At 39.0% G+C, this 7309-nt stretch overlaps 1 long non-coding RNA gene across 1 annotated transcript; it reads right to left on the bottom strand.

The window, feature by feature from the left end:
- Positions 1 to 4122: 4122 nt before the first annotated feature.
- On the bottom strand, positions 4123 to 5731 carry LOC111978853 (uncharacterized). The gene is made up of 3 exons (XR_002879244.2): positions 5639 to 5731; positions 4978 to 5300; positions 4123 to 4646 (listed from the first exon to the last, which is right to left on the bottom strand). It is a non-coding gene; the product is annotated as an uncharacterized lncRNA (long non-coding RNA).
- Positions 5732 to 7309: the final 1578 nt, after the last annotated feature.

The following is a 7309-nucleotide window of genomic DNA, read 5'->3' on the forward strand; positions in this document are numbered from 1 at the left end:
GTATTTTCTTGATTAGTCTACATTAACGAGTCTCCTGTTGCATGCACTGGCGTTGAAAAACAGATGTTTCCTGATAATATTGTGCATGTAAAAGAAAGAAAAAATATGTCAAAAATATAAATAGCAAAGTAAAGTACAGAAACTACTTCAGTAGTACATGAAAGTATTTTTACTTAAGTACTTTGCACCACTGCTTAGATATGGTAATTTCCACTTTTTCATWTTTTTTTKAATGTTTGGGAATTACGTATACTAAGGCATTTGTGAAAATTCTCTAGCAATATAGAGTGGGAAAGCGGCCGTGCGAAAGTGGCCGTTACACTACAGTAAATAAAACAGAATAAAAACATCTGTCTTGTCCAGGACCGGAGTCTTCACAGACCGGTGCGCTATAGCCGATCAGAGCTACAGTAGGCCTTTATACAAACAAGCCATTTGCCACACRGGCCTGCCATCATTCACKTTGAACTGGAATGTGTGTTTACAGGCAGTTGCAACAGCGTGACTTTAGATCATTAGAACGCATTCGCCAAAAGCCACAAAATWGACCAGAATGTGTTTCTGATAATATGTAAACACCACGGAAGTTCTCTTACATATGGGAACTGTACAGTCTTATTGATGTAACAACCATGAAAAGGTAGACTCTCTCCCTCAGTTATGCACATCAACAAGATGGGGATTTGTAGCCTCCTAGTCCTTTGAGTTTTCCTATAGATTTTTTCAGATTTTCACTCTCAAAATATCACTTTTTTTTTAAATAAAAGAAATACACAAATTTGATGGTCTAAGTCCACAACAATGCTTAAACCACATCAATCTGATTGGGTGGGCCTGTCAGGGCCCGGCTCCCCACCCACTGTCCACCCAGGCCCGTCCTTGTCTACGCCCCTGATGCAAACAGTACATGATGACAATTGAGCATCACAAACAGCCAACTGACCAACACTTTGGACTAAACTTTTTCAATACCTGGTTTGCATACCCATTGTTGCCCTAGTTAGCRTTTACTGATGGATATCATAAGTTGAAACGTTTTTCCTACCCTACCGGCTACCGATGTCATTCTTCTGTGAGCTGCTCCATGCCAAAACCAGCTGAGAGCTGCACACTCTTGCTGCCTGCAGAGGATATTCAGCTGAAACTAGGTTATGTGTGTGGCGAGCATATTTCACGTGCTTTGTGATTGTGTAGTCTACTTTGTGCATGGTTTCCCTATTGTACTACATAATTGATAAGTCGTATACCTCCACTACACTACTTCGATATGCATCAGTAGGGATTAAGAAGTGAGTATACTGTATGCAATGCCCGCTGAAAAAACAAATCAAATACCTTCATTGATACCACAAAACAAAAACAGACAAATAAAGCTTTTTACTCCAATTTGGCGACCCTCATAAAATCCGACATAGCACAAGTATTCCAAAGTATTATGTGAAAACAAGCATAGAAAACAGCATTGGCATTAATACAAATAAAAAAGGCTACTATTATATTACAGTTATTTAGGTGACAACCTGGTTGATTAACAAGATCTTGTTGTTAACACATTTGTTTTTTATATTAATAAATGTGGGACACAAAAAAAGGCAGTGTAGAACAACACCATCATGCATTGCTCTAATAACTTTCAAAAGATWKTTCCTAAGTTTGTCCCCCAAAAATGTATTTTCCTATGAATGAAGTCGCACAAAAATGTGTGTATTTTCCTATTAATTAAGTTGCACAAAAATGTGTGTCTTTTYACACAAATTAAGCCACACAATAACACACAAAATCTGCTGAAATTCTATTTGTACATATTTGCATGAATTGAGTGTGAGAATGTGTTGGGTTTATACCTGCGTATACCCTCCACTACACCACTGGACCTTTGTGTTTTTACAAAAAGTGCAGTCTCCTACATGAGAGCACTGGTATTACGGTTGCTGTCCTTTCAGAATCACAAACCTGTCACAMACTGAAGGCCTATAGGTTCACCACTGTACTAACCTGTCACACACCGAAGGCCTATAGGTTCACCAGTGTGCAAACATGTCTATAATAGATAAGGCTGTTAAGATATTAATGTTCCGAGAAAGGAGTGTATATATTTGGCCTAGCGAAGTGGTTTTATGCCCTGACTGAATCAGGGTTGCCAGGTCTGGCTAAAATTTCTAGCCCAATGATCTCGGAAAACCCACCCACAAGGCCTGAAAACTAGCCCAAATAATGTTTTGCAGCAAAGGGGACTTGCCACATTTATCCAATAAACACTTTTTCCATAACRTTATTGAGTGAATTAAGAAGGAATATTGACTTTATTTTTTATGACGTAGAMTAAGAAGCAAAATTTGTTTTTCCATCAAAATAATAGAGTTTAAGAATATATCGCAAGAGAAAAAATAAATCACCCTTATTAAACTCTCCAGATAATTTTCCCTCAATGGATGTCGATTTAACTTGTTTTGACTGTTATGATTAAGCAAGAAAGCCCAAGGAGGTGTGGTACATGGCCAATTTACCACGGCTAATGACTGTCTTTAGGACATATCCCTTAGTCGTTGTATATTGACCATATACCACAAAGAACAGCCCTTAGCCATGGTATATTGGCCATACCTCCTTGGGCTTTATTGCTTAATCATAGCAGTCAAAACAAGTTTTTTGTCATTCCTGTGGTACACATCTGATATACCATGGCTTTCAACCAATCAGCATTCAGGGCTCAAACCACCCAGTTTATATTTCAATAGGCATAGGCTACTGACTAAAATCTGGGTTTATAATTGCAATTAAACTTTGCCGTGGTTTACTGAGATAAATGCAGGTAGTCTATAGCCCACGATAGGCCAACATGCCAACATATAATTTCAGGGAAAAGTCCACAATGAAACTGACATTAAATATGGAGAATGATACATTTGCTCCAGGTAGGCTACATAAGTGACACAAATTGATTTGCAATGACTCCGGTGATATAGTCATTTCAACATATTTATTGTTTCAAATGGAAGGCTACAGTAGCCTAAAATAGAATAGAAATGAACAGTGTACTTGATGGTCAACAGATGCAAATGTAGCCTATCATTCTCCACATTGAATGTAATTTTCATTGTGGACTTCTTCCCATAACAGAAGCATGCGAGGKTGTTCCATAACTTCCATTTCATATTTCCACTTGCGCAGTGCTCCAGACCCTGGAAYTGAGCATGAGTAAAACCCTTCGCTTGATATGGTTATCCATGAAAAAAGTCGACATAASAATGCAGTTTACTTTAAACCACCTCTGAGCAAACTTATCTAAACARCTCTAGTGCGCCTAAAGTCGTTTTCCAATGCTTTGTTGCTGTTCTAGCGCGTTAATACATGTTTTATGGAAAAAGTGTGCCTCCATAATGACCAATCTAAATAGCCTACCTACAACTGGTAAAAAGTGGTCACAAAGTGCTCTGTCCCCATGACTCAGCTTCCTCTGCTGCAGCACTCTCTCAACCAGTACTCTCAAAGCACACACGCACCCCTTCAGCCCTCTCCCTCTTCCCCATTCACATGCTCACTCACTGACTCACTCACTCAGTTACAGACAGCTTACTGCCTGATAGTCAGAGGCAGCAGGTCACAGTGAAATATATGTATATATTTTTAAGAGAAATGCCATGGCGGTCGCGGTGCAATTTAGAAGTACCGCCAAAAATCTGCCACCTGCAACATTGTTTTCAAAGTTGCAAAGTTTGGCAAAAAAAACACAAAATGGCAACACTGGACTGAATGTAAGCTGGTAATTAGGAGTTTTTTACTCCGTTGGTCTAGGCAAGTATTTAYGAGTCCTCACTGTCCGAGACCGGGTCAAGACCGAGTCCAAATGTATCAGACACCGAGACAACACCGAGACACTCAATATGTGGTCTGGAGACCGTACTCGAGACCGGTCAACAAGACTGCTGTACAGTGCCTTCAGAAAGTATTCACACCCCTTGACTTTTTCCACATTGTGTTGTGTTACAGCCTGAATTTAAAATGGATGAAGACTTTTTGTCATTGGCCTACACACAATATCCCATAATGGGGGGGAAGAAGCCTTTGACTCGCCTCCTGAAGTGGCAGTGTACACAGCACAGCCAATCTTTTACGCAACACACCCCTCCGGGTAACAATTGGGTCAATTTTGACTTCTCCCTAACTACGGAGTGAAAAAGTTCACTGTAAAAATGTTTTACATTTTGGGCTAAACTGCTACTTATATTTAAATTTGCCCCAAAAAGTTGTTGCACTGTACTGAACCTAGCAGGCACTTACTAAAATATGTACAATAACATAATAACATACTTTTAAGTCTGTCAAACAAAGCAAAAAATTCAAATTAAGACAAATGTTTTTGTCAATATGGCCAAGTTTCCTTCAGAGGTGGATAAAACATAAAAGCCACCAGAACATATTGGCTCCTTTGATTCCTCTTCCTGTCCTACAAAAATATGACTCCGTTTGGATTTTAATAGGGTCATCTTTATGGCTGTAACTATAGAACGTCTGGCATTATATAAATATCTTCCTCTTCAGTGTCAGGAGGCAGTATGGCCAGGCTACAGGACATGTTGTTGCTGTAAATTGCATCATCGGGTAAATCACACTCCAGATATATGTCCTCAGGTTCAACGGGTGACCTGGAGAAACAGGTAGACAGATGGGCCAACATCAGAACATGCTTCCCCGCACAGTTACACCACAACAAACATGGCCTATGTGTGCTCACTGTTGTGTGGTCAACATTTGTCAACTCTGTAAAAAGTCCATTGTTGAGTCATTGATACACAGTAGGATTAATACAATTCAAATGTGAAAATAAAAGAGGCATGAAATCTTGGAAATGAACAGTTTGCAAAAGGCAAAGACAAACTCTGATTTTCCTCAATATAATGACCTAATCAACTTTCAACTTCCAGTGCACTTTGTTCGAACATTTCAACCCAAACTAATCATCATCATGTAGCCTACCTGTTCATGTTGATGGTTGTCTTGTTGGAGTCAGTGAAGTTCTCGTAGATAGGGCTATGATCAGTGGGTGGTGGTCTGACCATGGCCGTGTATTGGGAACCCTCAAGCTGACGTGTGTTGACCTCTGTGCTCTTGAGTTGATCTAACTGCCACATATTCCCCAATTTACTGCGCTTGGTATAGATCAGCGCAATCACTACTACCAGAACTATGAAGAACAGAGGAAGACCCACAGCATATCCCACAGAAGAACTAAAAGAAGCTGGGTCTAGGCAGTCTGTGGTAGAGTTTGCAGGGAGACAAGTTGTATTAGACATCATGACCTGTGAATGAAAAAATGCATTATTGGATGACAGCAGTTTGGGGTGTTGAAATGAAGGGCAGCCTACTATGCATAAACAGTCTGGTATTTAAGGCATCCAATAAATTATGTCATTAACTAAACTAACCAAACCCAGGTCATCATTGCAAAATAATCTCAATAACCTATGAGCTAAATAAACGATTCATTAAAACAACAAATGAATTAATAAGAAATATATTAATACAATGCATATCCTAAGAACATTTTCCAGATTCCAGTATTGTTTGAATAGCCCCCAGATAGCACCCATGAAATACAGAAGATCCGTAGGTCAGAACCAATAAAAATGTGTTTTACCAGCCCTTGGTGAGAAGAACAGAGTGGTCCAGTTGGTCTATGAGCGAGAGACGATGAAGTTGTTGACTGAACTTCGAAGTTCCCTTTTTTCTATGGTGAAAAAGTGGAACTTAGCAAAAATGAAAGTCACATCAAGATTTCCTGTTAAAGCCTCATTACCTCATAGAGAAAATAGAACACACTTCACGGAAGACACAAGTTTGGGACTTTCATTTCTTTACTGTACATGATTGCTGAATTGTTCACTGTTCAAACAGCAATTGTTTTATAGTATAGTTTAACTCACTCATATGAACTGATAAGCAGTGAGTCAGTGTGCAATTATATTTTGAATCACACCTATCCAGAACACATTTGACATAAGTTTTTATGTCCATAGCCTACAAAGTTTTATGTAATTTCCACCAGTAAATTATTTCTGTGAAATTATATTATAGCTGCTAGGCTTACTTCAATTTCATGTGATACATTTTAATGTATCTTCTTTTCACAATGAGAACTGTCTGCATACTGCAGTGGTAGGCTACCACATCTCAGTAGATTTAGGAATAAAATGCTTGGCTGTTCAAATTAACCTAACTATAATGTGTATTGGCAGGGAGGTTTTATAATGTGAATTTGAAAAAATATTTTTTATCACAAACACACAAAAAAAATCCTGCTGAAAACCTGTTTTTGCTTTGTCATTATGGGTTATTGTGTGTAGATTTATGAGTTTATCAATTTTAGAATAAAGCTGTAACATAACAAAATGTGGAAAAAGTCAAGGGGTCTGAATACTTTCCGAATGCACTGTATTTCCTGCTGACCATGACAAGTGGCATTGGAGAAGCCTTGCAAAGGAAGTATACACCACAAACAGAGCTTCATCAGTTTTCAGAAACATATTTCCAGTAAGGCTGTGTGACATGCAAATTCAGTATCTTAGCAGGTGTCTGTCATACACAAAACAGATGACAGGCATATCAATCTGGACGAACAAACTGGTCTCTCGCCAGATTCATAACAATAGAAGACAACMGGGTTTTCTACCACATGCTGTTATCTATTCCCAATTTAACATGTTTACCACAGAAATCATTAAATAGCAACATGTGAAAGCAAATCTGGGCACCACATTAGACGGACTGTCCATACAATTAAGACAACAGAAGCACAACAGAGTAGTGAAAACAATTTGCTCTTTAGATATACCTCCCCCTGCTGTCAGTTACTGCCTTGAGCATGAGTTACCATGAATATCTCAATCCCACAAAACGTTAAATACCTTATCTATCCACCATCAATATATCCATCTACCTATCTAAAGATATTACACCTTGTATCACGTATTTATACATCMATTTTTCAGAAACGCTTCTCTTTTTGGGGGCATAGCATTGGCACAGGTTTGTGTTTTAGCTGGATATTCATTTTCACAGCAAATATTGGCTGCCATCACCAATGGTTTGAGGGAAGGGGCTGGGGGGATCTAAAGTGAAGAGGAGATGAAGGTTTTTGGGGGCATAGCATTGGCACAGGTTTGTGTTTTAGCTGGATATTCATTTTCACAGCAAATATTGGCTGCCATCACCAATGGTTTGAGGGAAGGGGCTGGGGGCTGTCTCTTATACACATCTAGATGTGTATAAGAGACAGAGTCCTCACTGTCCGAGACCGGGTCAAGACCGA

Source organism: Salvelinus sp. IW2-2015, linkage group LG19 (genome assembly GCF_002910315.2).
Source record: "Salvelinus sp. IW2-2015 linkage group LG19, ASM291031v2, whole genome shotgun sequence".
NCBI classification, from domain to species: domain Eukaryota; kingdom Metazoa; phylum Chordata; class Actinopteri; order Salmoniformes; family Salmonidae; genus Salvelinus; species Salvelinus sp. IW2-2015.